Below are 15,510 nucleotides of genomic sequence, written 5' to 3'. Positions count from 1 at the left end.
AATCGTTTCGAGTCATCTCTCCTCCTTCCAGGCTTTTTCAGCTTTGAACTTATGTGGTGACCGCATCTACACTTTCATAGTATTACCACGACAACCGGCAAAACAGTTCATCTTTCAATCACCCACGTGGGTATAACCAATGAGGAGATGGCACATGGGTACCTGCTTCTATAAACCAATGAGGAGATGGGAGAGGCAGGACTTCCAGCGCAATCTGCGTCAGAAATAGAAAGGAGTTCTATTTTAGCCCTTGGCATCGCAGACGCTCGTTGGCACGCATGAGCAGTGTGGGTGCAATAATTGAATAACATGGATTTCTAAATTTATTTTACGACGCTCGCCCAGTGACGTGTCCGGTCTGGTCAGCATGTTAGAGTGTGATAGAGTTATGAACTCTGCACATGCTTTGTACTCCACAGGTTTTCACACTGCTTTGATGCTATAGGCTGGAACTAGCATGCCATACAGCCATACAGCATGAATGTGCATATGTCCCCCATTGGTCCATTGGTGTGTGTGTGTATATGTACAGTGAGAGAAAAAGGTATTTGATCCCCTGATGACTTTGTACGTTTGCCCACTGACAAAGAAATGATCAGTCTATCATTTTAATGGCAGGTTTATTTGAACAGTGAGAGACAGAATACCAACAAAAAAATGCAGAAAAACGCATGTCAAAAATGTTATAAATTGAGTTGCATTTTAATGAGGGAAATAAGTATTTGACCCCTTTGCAAAACATGACTCAGAACTTGGTGGCAAAACCCATGTTGGCAATCACAGAGGTCAGACATTTCTTGTAGTTGGCCACCAGGTTTGCACACATCTCAGGAGGGATTTTGTCCCACTCCTCTTTGCAGATCTTCTCCAAGTCATTAAGGTTTCGAGGCTGACGTTTGGCAACTCGAACCTTCAGCTCCCTCCACAGATTTTCTATGGGATAAAGGTCTGGAGACTGGCTAGGCCACTCCAGGACCTTAATATGCTTCTTCTTGAGCAACTCCTTTGTTGCCTTGGCCGTGTGTTTTGGGTCATTGTCATGCTGGAATACCCATCCACGACCCATTTTCAATGCCCTGGCTGAGGGAAGGAGGTTCTCACCCAAGATTTGACGGTACATGGCTCCGTCCATCGTCCCTTTGATGCGGTGAATTTGTCCTGTCCCCTTAGCAGAAAAACACCCACAAAGCATAGTGTTTCCACCTCCATGTTTGACTGTGGGGACGATGTTCTTGGGGTCATAGGCAGCATTCCTCCTCCTCCAAACACGGCGAGCTGAGTTGATGCCAAAGAGCTCCATTTTGGTCTCTTCACGGCGTAGTGTGTCACCAATTGTTTTCTTGGTGACTATGGTCCCAGCTGCCTTGAGATCATTGACAAGATCCTCCCGTGTAGTTCTGGGCTGAGTCCTCACTGTTCTCATGATCATTGCAACTCCACGAGGTGAGATCTTGCATGGAGCACCAGGCCGAGGGACATTGATAATTATTTTGTGTTTCTTCCATTTGCGAATAATGGCACCAACTGTTGTCACCTTCTCACCAAGCTGCTTGGCGATGGTCTTGTAGCCCATTCCAGCCTTGTGTAGGTCTACAATCTTGTCCCTGATATCCTTGGAGAGCTCTTTGGTCTTGGCCATGGTGGAGAGTTTGGAATCTGATTGATTGATTGCTTCTGTGGACAGGTGTCTTTTATACAGTTAACAAACTGAGATTAGGAGCACTCCCTTTATGAGTGTGCTCCTAATCTCAGCTCGTTACCTGTATAAAAGACACCTGGGAGCCAGAAATCTTTCTGATTGAGAGGGGGTCAAATACTTATTTCCCTCATTAAAATGCAAATCAATTTATAACATTTTTGACATGCGTTTTTCTGGATTTGTTTGTTGTTATTCTGTCTCTCACTGTTCAAATAAACCTACCATTAAAATTATAGACTGATCATTTATTTGTCAGTGGGCAAATGTACAAAATCAGCAGGGGATCAAATACTTTTTCCCCCCCACTGTATCTGTGTATGTGTGATTTATCAGTGCATCATGGAAACATGAGTCTAATGTAGTCATTAACTCCTTCAGAAATTGTGCCCTTTCATGACACCCTCTCGTCCTCTTCCTCACACTGACCTTCTTCATTAATCAAAAAGAACAAACTATCTATTTCTCTCTCTCCATCGGACTCGTTCCCAATGATCTGGAATAACTGTATATTACGTTTTCACCCTCTCTGATTTCACAGATTATTGCCTGTCATTTTTCTTCCGAGCTCACTTCTCCATCCCTGTTTCTGTGGAGACGGGTGGTCTGGGTGTGGGGAGAGAACTGATTCAGAGTGTATTAACACATAAATCACCACCTACCATCTGCTGCCATCCAATTGGTCTCTCTTCGGCTCTCTGAGATTCTCTCTATTCTGCTGTCTCTCTCACTCATCTCTCCCTCTATCTCCCTCTCATTCTACTTTACTTCTGTACAGCCATTTCAAATTAATCATCCCTAGTGTTGGAATTTAGTTTGAAGGCGTGCCTCGAAAAGTATGCCTTTTCATTTTCCCTCTTCTTTTTATGATGAGGATTCAGAAACCGTGTCTTGAAAGACATGACCTTAAGAAGAAGTATCCCCGCTCTACTAGATTTATACCTATAGGGCAGAACAGTGCTTTAAAACATTGATTGGGACACTCTCTGCACTGCAGGCTTCACACAGCTTACATGACAGGGCTGTACTCAGGACCTGGGGTGTCTGCCTTATATGGTAAGACGGATGAGACAAACTGTACTCTTTGTCATGTTGGTAGAGGGTAGTGGAGGGTCTACACTCTTAGAATAAAGGGCTCCCAAAGGGTTCTTCGGCGGTCACCATAGGATAACCTTTTTTGGTTCCAAGTAAAACCCTTTTTGGGTCCAGGTAAAACCCCTTTCGGTTCCATGTAGAACCCTATATATGGAACCCAAAGGGGTTCTACCTGGAACCATAAGGTTTCTACCTGCATTCACAAAAAGGGTTTTAAAAAAGGTTCTCCTATGGGACAGCCAAAGAACCCTTTAAGGTTCTAGATAGCACCTTTTTTCAAAGAGTGTACCCTGCCTGACTAATATTCACTCTACTAGGAGAGATCACCTACTTTGTTCAGACCTCCAATTCTATTTCTGAACTAAAGAGGAAATAGCATGTAAAGTGGTGGTATGGAATACAGTAAATGTTAGAACAAATGTGACAGTCTTACACAGTATCATGTGATTGCTGTTGAACTAATACATCTCTGTGTGGACAGAGCAGAGTAGAGTCCATACTATACTGCCTGGTCAGTCTCTCCTACCGCCTTCGTACGTCACAACTTCCAGCTCATGGTTCTATCAAACACACACCCCTGTGTTCCCCCCATCCCTGTTACTGGGGAGACCACCTCCCAACCAGCCTGGCGGGGATGAGTAAAGACTCCAGCAGCAGTTACAGCAGGACAGGAGGGGAGAGAGGGGGATGTAGATGACAAGAAAGCTGGTATGGAGAAATAAAGAGGTTGGACAGAAGAGGGAGAAGTGGAGGGAAGGAGAGGGGGTTGGGAGGGGGATGTTTTCATCTTTTGAGCTTCTAGTCATGAAATCTATGCAGCCTACTCAGTCACTTTTTATAGCTACTGTTTACAGGCCTCCTGGGCCATACGCAGCGTTCCTCACTGAGTTCCCTGAATTCCTATTGGACATTGTAGTCCTAGCAGATAATATTCACATTTTTGGAGACTTTAATATTCACATGGAAAAGTCCACAGACCCACTCCAAAAGGCTTTCGGAGCCATCATCGACTCAGTGGGTTTTGTCCAACATGTCTCTGGACCTACTCACTGCCACAGTCATAATCTGGACCTAGTTTTGTCCCGTGGAATACATTTGTGGATCTTAATGTTTTTCCTCATAATCCTGGACTATCGGACCACCATTTTATTATGTTTGCAATCGCAACAAATAATCTGCTCAGACCCCAACCAAGGAGCATCAAAAGTCGTGCTATAAATTCTCAGGCAACCCAAAGATTATTTGTTGCCCTTTCAGACTCCCTCTGCCTACCCAAGGACATCAGAGGACAAAAATCAGTTAACCACCTAACTGAGGAACTCAATTAAACTTTGCGCAATACCCTAGATGCAGTTGCACCCCTAAAAACTAAAAACATTTGTCATAAGAAACTAGCTCCCTGGTATACAGAAAATACACGAGCTCTGAAGCAAGCTTCCAGAAAATTGGAACGGAAATGGCGCCACACCAAACTGGAAGTCTTCCGACTAGTTTGGAAAGACAGTACCGTGCAGTATCGAAGAGTCCTCACTGCTGCTCGATCATCCTATTTTTTCCTACTTAATTGAGGAAAATAAGAACAATCCGAAATGTATTTTTGATACTGTCGCAAAGCTATCTAAAAAGCAGCATTCCCCAAGAGAGGATGGCTTTCACTTCAGTAGTAATAAATTCATGAACTTCTTTGAGGAAAAGATCATGATCATTAGAAAGCAAATTACGGACTCCTCTTTAAAGCTGCGTATTCCTCCAAAGCTCCGTTGTCCTGAGTCTGCACAACTCAGCTAGGACCTAGGATCAAGGGAGACACTAAAGTGTTTTAGGACTATATCTCTGACACACTGAAAATAATCATGGCCTCTAAACCTTCAAGCTGCATACTGGACCCTATTCCAACTAAACTACTGAAAGAGCTGCTTCCTGTGCTTGGCCCTCCTATGTTGAACATAATAAACGGCTCTCTATCCACCGGATGGGTACCAAACTCACTAAAAGTGGCAGTAATAAAGCCTCTCTTGAAAAAGCCAAATCTTGACCCAGAAAATATAAAAAACTATCGGCCTATATCGAATCTTCCATTCCTCTCAGAAATTATAGAAAAAGCTGTTGCGCAGCAACTCACTGCCTTCCTGAAGACAAACAATGTATACGAAACGCTTCAGTCTGGTTTTAGACCCCATCATAGCACTGAGACTGCACTTGTGAAGGTGGTAAATTACCTTTTAATGGCGTCAGACCGAGGCTCTGCATCTGTTCTCGTGCTCCTAGATCTTAGTGCTGCTTTTGATACCATCGATCACCACATTCCTTTGGAGAAATTGGAAACCCAAATTGGTCTACACGGACAAGTTCTGGCCTGGTTTAGATCTTATCTGTCGAAAAGATATCAGTTTGTCTCTGTGAATGGTTTGTCCTCTGACAAATAAACTGTAAATTTTGGTGTTCCTCAAGGTTCCGTTTTAGGACCACTATTGTTTTCACTATATATTTTACCTGTTGGGGATGTCATTCGAAAAGATAATGTTACATTTCACTGCTATGAGGATGACACACATCTGTACATTTCAATGAAACATGGTGAAGCCCCAAAATTGCCCTCGCTAGAAGCCTGTGTTTCAGACATAAGGAAGTGGATGGCTGCAAACTTTCTACTTTTAAACTCAGACAAAACAGAGATGCTTGTTCTTGGTCCCAAGAAACAAAGAGATCTTCTGTTGAATCTGACAATTAATCTTGATGGTTGTACAGTCGTCTCAAATAAAACTGTGAAGGACCTCGGCGTTACTCTGGACCCTGATCTCTCTTTTGAAGAACATATGAAGACTGTTTCAAGGACAGCTTTTTTTCCATCTACGTAACATTGCAAAAATCAGAAACTTTCTGTCCAAAAATGATGCAGACAAATGTATCCATGCTTTTGTTACTTTTAGGTTGGACTACTGCAATGTTCTACTTTCCGGCTACCCAGATAAAGCACTAAAAAAACTTCAGTTAGTGCTAAATACTGCTGCTAGAATCCTGACTAGACCCAAATAATTTGATCATATTACTCTAGTGCTAGCCTCCCTACACTGGCTTCCTGTTAAGGCAAGGGCTGATTTCAAGGTTTTACTGCTAACCTACAAAGCATTATATGGGCTTGCTCCTACCTATCTTTTTGATTTGGTCCTGCCGTACATACCTACACGTACGCTACGGTCACAAGACGCAGGCCTCCTAATTGTCCCTAGAATTTCTAAGCAAACAGCTGGAGGCAGGGCTTTCTCCAATAGAGCTCCATTTTTATGGAATGGTCTGCCTACCCATGTGAGAGACGCAGACTCGGTCTCAACCTTTAAGTCTTTACTGAAGACTCATCTCTTCAGTATGTCCTATGATTGAGTGTAGTCTGGCCCAGGAGTGTGAAGGTGAACGGAAAGGCTCTGGAGCAACGAACCACCCTTGCTGTCTCTGCCTGGCCGGTTCCCCTCTCTCCACTGGGATTCTCTGCCTCTAACCCTATTACAGGGGCTGAGTCACTGGCTAATTGGTGTTCTTCCATGCCGTCCCTAGGAGGGGTGCATCACTTGAGTGGGTTGAGTCACTGACGTGGTCTTCCTGTCTGGGTTGGCAACCCCCTTTGGGTTGTGCCATGGCGGAGATCTTTGTGGGCTATACTCGGCCTTGTCTCAGGATGGTAAGTTGGTGGTTGAAGTTATCCCTCTAGTGGTGTGGGGGCTGTGCTTTGGCAAAGTGGGTGGGGTTATATCCTGCCTGTTTGGCCCTGTCCAGGGGTATCATCGGATGGGGCCACAGTGTCTCCTGACTCCTCCTGTCTCAGCCTCCAGTATTTATGCTGCAGTAGTTTATGTATCGGGGGGGCTAGGGTCAGTCTGTTATATCTGGAGTATTTCTCCTGTCTTATCCGGTGTCCTGTGTGAATTTAAGTTAGCTCTCTCTAATTCTCTCTTTCTCTCTCTCGGAGGACCTGAGCCCTAAGACCATGCCTCAGGACTACCTGGCATGATGACTCCTTGCTGTCCCCAGTCCACCTGGCCGTGCTGCTGCTCCAGTTTCAACTGTTCTGCCTGCGGCTATGGAACCCTGACCTGTTCACCGGACGTGCTACCTGTCCCAGACCTGCTGTTTTCAACTCTCTAGAGACAGCAGGAGCGGTAGAGATACTCTCAATGATCGTCTATGAAAAGCCAACTGACATTTACTCTGGAGGTGCTGACTTGTTGCACCCTCGACAACTACTGTGATTATTATTATTTGACCATTCTGGTCATTTATGAACATTTGAACAGCTTGGCCATGTCCTGTTATAATCTCCACCCGGCACAGCCAGAAGAGGACTGGCCACCCCTCATAGCCTGGTTCCTCTCTAGATTTCTTCCTAGGTTTTGGCCTTTCTAGGGAGTTTTTCCTAGCCACCGTGCTTCTACACCTGCATTGCTTGCTGTTTGGGGTTTTAGGCTGGGTTTCTGTACAGCACTTTGAGATATCAGCTGATGTAAGGGCTATATAAATACATTTGATTTTTGATTTGATTTGATACTGGTGGATCTATGAGACGCACAGAGCTCTCATACACCCCAGAGACCTGAGTACTTACATATAGGGAAGAGATGGATCTATTAAATCCCCAGGGTGTGTGTGTGCTTGTGCTTCTACGCTTCGGGAGAGGAAAGTGTCTCTTCAACAACATCCCCTCCAGTTGGACCTTTGGAGTGCATGGTGAAGCTTCGGCCGTAATAAACAGAATTATGCCAGGGTGTGTCAGTTGGTGCTGAGCGTTGAGTGAAATGTCAAATTGTTGTGTAGATGATGTTCATGAACACCACAGAGAGATAATAGTAAGAGATGTTATGCTGAGATTTGGGGTAAGATACTCAAGTCTAGTAGGCTTAGTCCCAAAACTCGTTCCCCACTCCAACACATACAACATAAAGAAAAACCCCTACCTCTCACACTCTAGATGATGATTACTTTCTGTTTCTCTTTTTTTATGATCTGTTGTCCCAGGATCTATTTTAAGTGAGATAGGAAAATAATTGACAGTGTGTCTATTTGGAATTCATTACTTACGTGTTCTTGAGATGGGCCAAATGTAATTTTGGAGCGACGGTGATAGTGGTGGGAAATTGTGTGGCTCTGCCATGAGATAAGGAATGTAATTACAGAAGCAGCGAGGCGGAGAGCGCGAAGGTCCGTGTGTCAACACACACCCAAAGCTTGTACTTACTACCTCTCATCATCTCAGGCGATGGGGAACGGAGGAGAGGGCAGTGGTAAGGATAAAAGGAAACCTGGGAAGATGAAGAACGAGTAAGGAATGAGAATGAGAGAGATAGAGGTGTGTGTGCGTACGTGTGTGTGTGTGTGTGTGTGGATGTGCTTGCCTTCCTGCTGGTGTGTATGTTTGGGAAAAGCACCACACAACAACCCACGCCACCTAACATCTCCTTATCTCACATATTCTTCTAATGAATCTCTGTGTGAGAGGCTGCTGGTTTCAGACCACTCACACCGCTCTCCACATTGAGCATGCCTGCTCCATATCAAGATGATATCCTGCTGATTTCAGCAGAGCCGCTCGTCGTTGGCACTTCAAATGGGCCCTAACCTGGGCAGGGCTCATTATTTTGGCCAAGGGAGCTCGACAGAGACATATGCTGTGTGAGCGGTCCAAGACATGGGAAGACATTAGACTTCAATTAGCAAGAGGCCTGGCCACCCACTGTCAGAGCGGCAACCTACCTGACCTCAGTGTCCTGATTCCATCCGCTTCACCGGAAGACGGGAGTGGAGTGGAGTGGAGAGGAGAGGAGAGGAGAGGAGAGGAGAGGAGAGGAGAGGAGAGGAGAGGAGAGGAGAGGAGAGGAGAGGAGAGGAGCACGTCCTGTAGTTCTCTGGCCTTCATGCACCCACACTTACCACTCACTTTCACAATATCGCCTGTATTAATAAAAGGAAACTGTTCTGTGTATTATTGAACTGATTGGATTGACCTTCTTAAAAGCCTGTTCAGATAGAAAGCACGTCAACATTATCTCACTCAAAGTGATGACTGTGTTAATTAAAAATGACTGCTGTCTGGCACTAAAGGTTCATGGCTGTAATGCCTGCTTTCTACCTCTGCTTTGATCTCAGAGAGGGTTTGCATGTGTTTTTGTTATTGCAGAGCCAAGCTTTTTGTAGTACGCTTGGAAAGTGGAGACACAAATCGCAATAATGTAAACAAAACTGGAGACACCTTGGCTGTTTTGGAGACAGCCTTCGTTTGCTGGCAAACAGTGGTGCACAGCTAACTAATGGGTAAATAACTGACTTGTTCCCCCCACACTTAGCCAAGATGGTTAGCTACAGTTGTCTACAGTTAGCTAGCAATCACTCTACCAATTCCTCTATAGTAGAGTGGGTAAGTGGGTAAGGAGTTTTTTCAGGGTTTATGTAGAGTGACTGATCACTATTCTTCAGTTGAAGTACTTCTCTCTCAGCCTCATCTCAGCCTCATACACACCAAGTATAATAATGATCATATCAACATTCAGTCCATCACTTGATATGACTTCCTTTCAGTAAGTCCTGCATGGAAAACACAACAGATGTAAGCTCTCTCATCCTTCCTGTTTGAACTCCAATCTCCGCTTGACTTTATCTCAGCATTGTACACTCAGAAAGAGAGTGTCTTTTTCTGTTCTGTCATCCTCGTGTTACCTCAAGTGGTATCACTGAATCAAATCACATTTAAATTAACCAATCAACTTGACAATTTCAATGAGGACTTAGTATTTGTATTGTTTGATATTACCATTTTTACTTCTTTCATCATTCACTGCGCTGTTTAGAGGTAGCTCACAAGTAAGCATTTAATTGCACTGTTTACACCCTGCTGTGCCCTGTGTGTATGAGACATAAACAATATTCAATTGCATGCTGGGCAGGGTCAGAATAAATATTATATAGGCCAATAAAAATATGATTATTTTCTTTCGGATATCATTCTGAATCAGGTGACAATCTTAGGAAATACATACTTTAAATGCATACATGTATTTCACCAGATCTGATGCAGGTGGACTGCTATTTCCCGGTTTTGCCTTCTTGCCAGGTCGCCCTCGCAAAAGAGGTTTTCAGCCTCAATGGGTCCTACAGCAAATACCCTGTATGATTGGAATACATTTTCCAGAGCCGGGGTGGAATACACCAAGAAATCCAATGAAAAATTTGGGCTTTCTTTAAAATCATTTCAATTAGCTGAGGAAGGAACAGGAGCAGAATGTTGAGTGCCGTATATAGAACCCCCAGCTGCAGCTCTGTGTGGAGCGTAAAGCTGCAGGATAATGTCACCATACAAATCAGATTCCTGTGCGAGCCTGAACTGCTATTAGACATTATTGCCACTTAATGTATCCCCAGCTAATCGTCCTCTTTCCACCAACCATGGCTGATTGATAGCGTTTAAAGAGCGTCACCTCTTTAGCCCCATGTGGGAATGGGAGAGGATTTCACCATTACCCGGTTTGCGCTGGAACAAGAGAGATTTAGTTTGGAGATGGAAATGTTGTCAATCTGTGACAGTGAATTTCACCCTCTGCGTTGCTCTGTCTTTCTCAGGAAAGTTCTAGTCATCTCTAAAAAAGTAAACATCGAGCATTGAGTGTACAGCATTTACAGTGTTTCAAAGACCATGACTCACTTTTCAGTTTGTCACTATAGTTAGCATATCCAACCCTCTCAAGAAAATAACCTTGAGATGTTGAGTACAGTGGCTTGCGAACGTATTCACCCCCTTGGCATTTTTCTTATTTTGTTGCCTTACAACCTGGAAGTAAAATGTTTTTTTGGGGGGGGTTGTATCATTTGATCTACACCACATGCCTTCCACTTTGAAGATGCAAAATATTTTTATTGTGAAACAAACAAGAAATAAGACAAAAAAAACTGAAAACTTGAGCGTGCGTAACTTCGCAGCCCCAAAGTCAATACTTTGTAGAGCCACCTTTTGCAGCAATTACAGCTGCAAGTGTCTTGGGGTATGTCTTTATAAGGTTTGCACATTTAGCCACTTGGATATTTGCCCATTCTTCAAGGCAAAACTGCTCCAGCCCCTTCAAGTTGGATGGGTTCTGCTGGTGTACAGTAATATTTAAGTCATACCACAGGTTCTCAATTGGATTGAGGTCTGGGCTTTGACTAGGCCATTCAAAACATTTACATGTTTCCCCTTAAACCACTCGAGTGTTGCTTTAGCAGTATGCTTAGGGTCATTAAGACTGAAACAGGTTTTCCTCAAGAATTTCCCTGTATTTAGCGCCATCCATCATTCCTTAAATTCTGACCAGTTTCCCAGTCCCTGCCGATGAAAAACATCCCCACAGCATGATGCTGCCACCACCATGCTTCCCTGTGTGGATGGTGTTCTCGGGGTGATGAGAAGTGTTGGGTTTGTGCCAGACATAGCGTTTTCCTTGATGGCCAAAAAGCTACATTTTAGTCTCATCTGACCAGAGTACCATCTTCCATATGTCTGGGGAGTAACCCACATGCCTTTTGGCGAACACCAAATGTGTTTGCTTATTTTTTTCTTCAAGCTTTTTTCTGGGCACTGTTCCATAAAACCCAGCTCTTTGGAGTGTATGGCTTAGTGGTCCTATGGACAGATACTCCAATCTCCGCTGTGGAGCTTTGCAGCTCCTTCAGGGTTATCTTTGGTCTCTTTGCTGCCTCTCTGATTAATGCCCTCCTTGCCTGGTCCATGAGTTTTGGTGAGCAGCCCTCTCTTGGCAGGTTTGTTGTGGTACCATATTCTTTCCATTTTTTATAACAGATTTAATGGTGCTCTGTGGGATGTTCAAAGTTTCTGAGATTTTTTTATAACCCAACCTTGATCCGTACTTCTCCACAACTTTGTCCTGTTTGGAGAGCTCCTTGGTCTCCATGGTGCCGCTTGCTTGGTGGTGCCCCTTGCTTAGTTGTTTTGCAGACTCTGGGACCTTTCAGAACAGGTTCATATGTACTGAGATCATGTGACTCTGACATTGCACACAGGTGGACTTTATTTAACTAATTATGTGACTTCTGAAGGTAATTGGTCGCACCAGATCTTATTTAGGGGCGTCATAGCAAAGGGGTTGAATACATATGCACGCAGCACTTTTCCGTTCTTTCTTTTTAAACTTTTTTTTGAAACAAGTACTTTTTTTCATTTCACTTCATCTTTTTGGATTATTTTGTGTATGCCCGTTACATGAAATCCAAATAAAAAATCTAGCTAAATTACAGGTTGTAATGCAACAAAATAGGAAAAATGCCAAGGGGGATGAATGCTTTTGCAAGGCACTGTATGTTCTATGGTACTGCTGGGCACAAAGTCATGCATAGTGCATTCCAAGGCCTACCTACTACTACATCAATGGTCTGGTCTGCTGCACTGGTTCTGCTTCATCCATAAATGATTCCCCAGCTCTCATCCACTTTATGTTCAGCCGTCTTACTTTGGCCAAACATGGGAGTGGAGGGGATCCATGTTCTTTACATGAGTACTGAGCTGCGGAACTCCACACCTGCCCCGATAAAGGTTCCTGTAGGACCCATTCCACCCCTCTCCACTGGATAAAGGTTCCTGTAGGACCCATTCCACCCCTCTCCACTGGATAAAGGTTCCTGTAGGACCCATTCCACCCCTCTCCACTGGATAACGGTTCCTGTAGGACCCATTCCACCCCTCTCCAATGGATAAAGGTTCCCGTAGGACCCATTCCACCCCTCTCCACTGGATAAAGGTTCCTGTAAGACCCATTACACCCCTCTCCACTGCCTGCTTGCCAAGGCTGGGGATTACAGCTCACAGAGACGGGGGCTGAGACTTGTCCAGGGAGGGGACGTCCACAGTTTTAACTAGGCTCACACAGATCTCCCTGAGCGCCTCATTCAAAGCCAGACCCAAAAGCACAGGGATATTGATGGACTTACTGCTAAACTGCTTCAATAATGGCTGGGTCTGAGACACTAAGGGCTGGTGGATATCATTATACAACAATGAGAATAATTGGGAAAGACAGAGGTGGAGATTACATGACTATTACTATTAGGCAACACAATGTAAATCCACCTCGATGTGGACAGAGGATCGGAGACATGTTAGTTTGACTCTCCCTTTATGTGTAGTGCATACCCATACGTTAAGGGTTGGCAAAGCAGTGGTAGAGGAATAATTTAACTTCATTCTGGACAACTTGCTATACACTTTCAACGCATATATTAAAACAAGCGTATGGGTAGAGGTATGGTTTACCATGGCTAATGTGCACACCTTGCTAATAGCATGTACAGCCCCCTCACAAGAATTGGCTATTAGCATGCAGAGTTTTGGCACACCTAGCTATTAGCATCGGAAGTCCGCACAGCCTGCTAATGGCACGGACACAGGCGTCCTGCTCAGTTTGCTATTAGCCTGGCTATCCTGCACAGCTGGGCCAGCGCAGCATCCATATCTTACAGCTGGCCCTTGGCACGGTTATAAGTCACAGTCGACCAATAACAGGAAAGCGCGGCTCCACACTTGGCTAATTACACTGGAGTTCCCTCGGCGCCACGCTATTCTAGCAGACGGCAAGACCTCATTGCGGCCCTGACCCTGAAATACTTACCCATGGCCACTTACCCGGAAGACGGCCAGAGAAACCAGCCATCATCCATCATGGAGCTAACGCTGCAGAAGAGAGAGGGAAGGAGAGTGTGAAGGAAGGGGGAGTAAAGGGGGGAGAGGAGAGGGGGTGAGGGGAAGGTTGGAGTGAGAGGGGGGAAGGAAGCAAGAGGAAGGAAGGAAAGGTGGTAGAGCAAGCGAAAAGAATGTCAAAAGGAAGAGAGGAGGGGGGAGGAGGAGACGATTGGAGGTGGGCTTGTGGAACACTGCCTTGCACTACCTTGCATCTTGGTTCCCAGTAGGCATTACACAAGCGCATTGTGAAAAGCACAGTGTATACTCATCATTGCATTAGCACAAAAATCCAACAGAACAGCTACATCTGTAATTGACTATTTTGAAACGTGTAATTTGTTGCTTGCTCTCTTATCCCCTCCCTCTAGCCTGCTCTCCCCATTCTTCTTTTCTCTCTCACTCCCCAGCCTATATTTTCCCTCCTATATACTCTGTCATCTCATATCACTCTCTAACTTCCGTTCTCTCTCCCTCCCTCTCTCTCTCCACTTTTTCTCTATATCCCTCTCTCCTCCTTCCCTGTGGGAAGATCTCAATTGCATTTTCCTCGTGTCCCCTCTCCTTGTCTCCTTCTCAAAACCCATTGGAAGAGAAGGTTAGAGGGGCGGGACCTCTGGCTTTCTCATCCAATGGGATTTGAGAAAGAGACAAGGAGAGAGGACACGAGGAGTATGCAATTGTGATCTTCCCACAGTTTCTATACTGAATGTAATGAGGTGAGTGTATATACACTGAGTGTACAAAGCATTATGAACACCTGCATTCCATTATGTAGACTGACCAGGTGAATACAGGTGAAAGCTATGATGCCTTATAGATGTCCACTTCAATCAGTGTAGATTAAGGGGAGGAGACAGGTTAAAGACAGATTTTTAAGTATTGAGACAATTGAGACATGGATTTTGTGTGTGCATTCAGGGGTGAATGGGCAAGACAAAATATTTAACTGCCTTTGACCTGGGCATGATAGTAGGAGCCAGGTGCACCGGTTTGTGTCAAGAACTGCAACGCTGATGGGTTTTTCACACTCAACAGTTTCCCGTGTGTATCAAGAATGGTCCACCACCCAAAGGACATCCAGCCAACTTGACACAACTGTGGGAGGCATTGGAGTCAACATGGGACAGCACCCCTGTGGAACGCTTTCGACACCTTGTAGAGACCATGCCCCAACGTATTGAAGCTGTTCTGAGGTCAAAAGATGCTTCACTCAGAAAGATGCAATTACTGGGCTTTTAGCCCTCCATTACACCACAGCTTCTTGTCAGCGAGTAAAAAGAAAACAGCCGTCCACCCCTCCTCTTCCTTCTCCCGGTCATGACAGTCTTGAGATGAAGACTAGGAGTCGTGTTTTGCTCTCTCTCCTGTTCGCCAGAACTATAAACAAGGCATAGCGTGAGATATGAGTTAAGGTTCAAATGATGTGACCACTCGTCTTGGTTTGGGTACACATGCTCAGAGTACTGATTGAGTCAGCCGCCTTAGAGTCTCACTTCAAGAAAGACTGCAAGGATGGCAGTGGTATTTTGCTGGTTTTGTCATGACGTTGGCCTGTGGGTAAGGTTTATGACCCCCATAAATACCTTTCTCCCTTTCCTCTCTTTTGACTCTACCGAAGGACTCTTGAAAAGCCTTTGTTCAACATAGAGAGTCTGGGAACATCAAAAGGTGGGGGAAAGGAGCCATGTTTCGGTAATCCAACTAGTTGAAAATATGCATTGGTACTAAATGAATATATGCCAGATCAGTTGGCGTCAGAGACATTATGACTGATGACAGGACGACATAAACTGTATCTTGGAAAGTCTACACATTATAGTTAACAGATTCACATGGAATTGTTGTGCAATTTAAGTGTTTAAATATTAAACTATTTGTGAAAAGATGAAATGTAATTTTAGCTTCCAAATTAGAGAATTCGGTTTTCATAAGGTTAAAGCTCTGCTCACTCAGTGGCCCTGCCCATGTGAAGATACATTGGTTGTAAACTATGAAACATGCCCTCTCTCCT

The sequence above is a fragment of the Salmo trutta genome, chromosome 12, assembly GCF_901001165.1.
Source record: "Salmo trutta chromosome 12, fSalTru1.1, whole genome shotgun sequence".
NCBI classification, from domain to species: Eukaryota; Metazoa; Chordata; class Actinopteri; order Salmoniformes; family Salmonidae; genus Salmo; species Salmo trutta.
The sequence above is the reverse complement of the archived record's forward strand: the minus strand, read 5'-3'. Positions refer to the sequence as shown.